The sequence below is a fragment of the Arachis ipaensis genome, chromosome B10 (assembly GCF_059453495.1).
Source record: "Arachis ipaensis isolate K30076 ecotype BB chromosome B10, ASM5945349v1, whole genome shotgun sequence".
Lineage (NCBI taxonomy): Eukaryota > Viridiplantae > Streptophyta > Magnoliopsida > Fabales > Fabaceae > Arachis > Arachis ipaensis.
Genome location: NC_142435.1, coordinates 111,143,707 through 111,147,431, shown reverse-complemented (window position 1 = coordinate 111,147,431; position 3,725 = coordinate 111,143,707). Strand labels below are relative to the sequence as shown.

The window sequence follows — 3,725 nt, the reverse complement described above, 5'->3', positions numbered from 1 at the left end:
GGTTCTTACTTTGATCATGGTTCTTGGTGATCCATGCATTGGCATAGAACTCTTGAACCATTAGGATGCCGACTTCTTGGATGGGATTTGTTAGAACTTCCCAACCTCTTCTTTGAATTTCATGTCGGATCTCCGGATACTCATTTCTTTTGAGTTTGAAAGGGACCTCGGGGATCACCTTCTTCTTGGCCACAACATTATAGAAGTGGTCTTGATGGGCTTTGGAGATGAACCTTTCCATCTCCCATGACTCGGAGGTGGAAGCTTTTGTCTTCCCTTTTCCTTTTCTAGAGGATTCTCCGGTCTTAGGTGCCATCAATGGTAATGGAAAAACAAAAAGCTTATGCTTTTACCACACCAAACTTAGAATTTTGCTCGCCCTCGAGCAATAGAAGAAAGAATAGATGAAGAAGAAGAAGAAGAAAAGATGGAGAAGAGGGGGGAGGTGTGTTTCGGCCAAGAAGAGAAGAGAGGGTTGTGTTGTGTGAAAATGAGGAAGAATGGAAGGCTTTATATAGGGAAGGGAGGGGGGTTAAGGTACGGCCATTTAGGGTGGGTTTGGGTGGGAAATTGATTTTGAATTTTGAAGGTAGGTGGAGTTTATGAGGTAGGTTTATGGGGAAGAGTGGATGGATGTGAGTGGTGAGGAGGTGATGGGGAAGAGAGATTGAGGTGATTGGTGAAGGGTTTTGGGGAAGAGTGTTTAGGGGATTTTGTGAAAGAGAGTGGTGAGGGGTGAGAAGAAGTGAGTGGAGGTAGGTGGGGATCCTGTGGGGTCCACAGATCCTGAGGTGATCCTGTGGGGTCCACAGATCCTGAAGTGTTCAAGGATTTACAACCTTGTACCAAATTAGGCATGTAAAATGCCCTTGCACACAACTCTGGGAGTTCAGCGCCAGGTTGGTGCCCATTTTGGGCGTTCAACGCCCATTTGTTGCCCATTTCTGGCGTTGAACGCCAGAACCATGCTTGTTCTGGGCGTTCAGCGCCAGCTCCTCTCCAGGGTGCAATTCTGGCGTTCAGCGCCCAGCTGCTGCCCATTTTGGGCGTTCAGCGCCCAGATACTGCCCATTTTGGGCGTTCAGCGCCAGAACCATGCTCTGTTCTGGCGTTGAATGCCAGGCAGATGCTTCCTCCAGGGTGTGATTTTTCTTCTGCTATTTTTGATTCCGTTTTCAATTTTTATATTTATTTTGTGACTCCTCATGAACCTATAAAGACATATAACTAAGAAAAATATAGTTAGATAAATAGAAATTGGGTTGCCTCCCAACAAGCACTTCTTTAATGTCAATAGCTTGACAGTGGGCTCTCATGGAGCCTCACAGATGTTCAGAGCATTATTGAGACTCCCCCAACACCAAACTTAGAGTTTAGATATGGGAGTTCAACACCAAACTTAGAGTCTGACTGTGGGGCTTTGGTTGACTCTGCTTTGAGAGAAGCTTTTTCTGCTTCCTCTCCATGGATGCAGAGAGAGATCCTTGAGTTGTAAACACAAGGTTGTCCTTATTTAATTGAAGGATCAATTCTCCTCTGTCCACATCAATCACAGCTCTTGCTGTGGCTAGAAAAGGTCTTCCTAGGATGATGGATTCATCCTCTTCCTTTCCAGTATCCAGGACTATGAAATCAGCAGGGATGTAAAGGCCTTCAACCTTTACTAACACGTCCTCTACTTGTCCATAAGCCTGTTTTCTTGAATTATCTGCCATCTCTAATGAGATTCTAGCAGCTTGCACCCCATAGATTCCCAGTTTCTCTATTACAGAGAGGGGCATGAGGTTTATTCCTGAACCAAGGTCACACAGAGCCTTAAAGATCATGGTGCCTATGGTACAAGGTATTATGAACTTTCCAGGATCCTGTCTCTTCTGAGGCAATGTCAGTTGATCCAGATCACTTAGTTCATTGGTGAATAAGGGACGTTCATCTTTCCAAGTTTCAATACCAAATAATTTGGCATTCAGCTTCATGATTGCACCAAGAAACTTGGCAGTTTGCTCTTCAGTGACATCCTCATTCTCTTCAGAAGAGGAATACTCATCAGAGCTCAAGAATGGCATAAGGAGGTTCAATAGAATCTCTATGGTCTCTAGATGAGTCTCAGATTCATTTGGTTCCTCAGAGGGAAACTCCTTATTGATCACTGGACGTCCCAGGAGGTCTTCCCCCTTAGGATTCACGTCCTCTCCTTCCCTTACAGGTTCGGCCATGGTGCTTATGTCAATGGCCTTGCACTCTCCTTTTGAATTCTCTTCTGTATTGCTTGGGAGAGTACTAGGAGAGATTTCAGTGATCCTTTTACTCAGCTGGCCCACTTGTGCTTCCAAATTTCTAATGGAAGACCTTGTTTCATTCATGAAACTTACAGTGGCCTTGGATAGATCAGAGACTAAGTTTGCTAAATTAGAAGTATTTTGTTCAGAATTCTCTGTCTGTTGCTGAGTGGATGATGGAAAAGGTTTATTATTGTTAAACCTGCTTCTTCCACCATTATTAAAGCCTTGTTGAGGCCTTTGATCCTTCCATGAGAGATTTGGATGATTTCTCCATGATGGGTTATAGGTGTTTCCATAAGGTTCACCTAAGTAATTCACCTTTGCTATTGCAGGGTTTTCAGGATCATAAGCTTCTTCTGCATAAGAAGCCTCTTGAGTACTGCTGGATGCAGCTTGCATTCCATTCAGACTCTGAGAAATCATATTAACTTGCTGAGTCAATATTTTGTTCTGAGCCAAAATGGCATTCAGAGTATCAACTTCAAGAACTCCCTTCTTCATAGGCGTCCCATTACTCACAGGATTCCTCTCAGAAGTGTACATGAACTGGTTATTAGCAACCATGTCAATGAGTTCTTGAGCTTCTGCAGGCGTTTTCTTTAGGTGAATGGATCCACCTGCAGAAGTATCCAATGACATCTTTGATAGCTCAAATAAACCATCATAGAATATATCCAGGATGGTCCATTCTGAAAGCATGTCAGAAGGACACTTTTTGGTCAGCTGCTTGTATCTTTCCCAAGCTTCATAGAGGGATTCACCTTCTTTTTGTCTGAAGGTTTGAACATCAGCTCTAAGCTTGCTCAGCTTTTGAGGAGGAAAGAACTTGGCTAAGAAAGCCGTGACCAGCTTATCCCAAGAGTTCAGGCTATCTTTGGGTTGAGAGTCCAACCACACTCTAGCTCTGTCTCTTACAGCAAAAGGGAAAAGCATGAGCCTGTAGACTTCAGGATCTACTCCATTAGTCTTAACAGTATCACAGATCTGCAAGAATTCAGTTAAGAACTGAAAAGGATCTTCAGATGGAAGTCCATGAAACTTGCAGTTCTGTTGCATCAGAGAAACTAGCTGAGGTTTCAGCTCAAAGTTGTTTGCTCCAATGGCAGGAATGGAGATGCTTCTTCCATGTAAATTGGAATTAGGTGCAGTAAAGTCACCAAGCATTCTCCTTGCATTATTGTTGTTGGGTTCGGCTGCCATCTCCTTTACTTGTTCGAAATTTTCAATAAGGTTGTCTCTGGATTGTTGTAATTTAGCTTCTCTTAGTTTTCTCTTCAGAGTCCTTTCAGGTTCTGGATCAGCTTCAACAAGAATGCCTTTTTCTCTGTCCCTGCTCATAAGAAAGAGAAGAGAAAAAGAAAAGAAGAGGAATCCTCTATGTCACAGTAAAGAGGTTCCTTATTATTAGTAGAAGAAGAAAAGGAATAGGGGTGAAGAAAAATG

General features: G+C 43.2%; 1 non-coding gene across 1 annotated transcript; it reads left to right on the top strand.

Annotated features, from left to right (window-relative positions):
• The first annotated feature begins 2,975 nt into the window (after positions 1 to 2,975).
• LOC148581310 (small nucleolar RNA R71) lies at positions 2,976 to 3,083 on the top strand. The gene has a single exon (XR_015896891.1). It is a non-coding gene; the product is annotated as a small nucleolar RNA R71 (small nucleolar RNA).
• Positions 3,084 to 3,725: the final 642 nt, after the last annotated feature.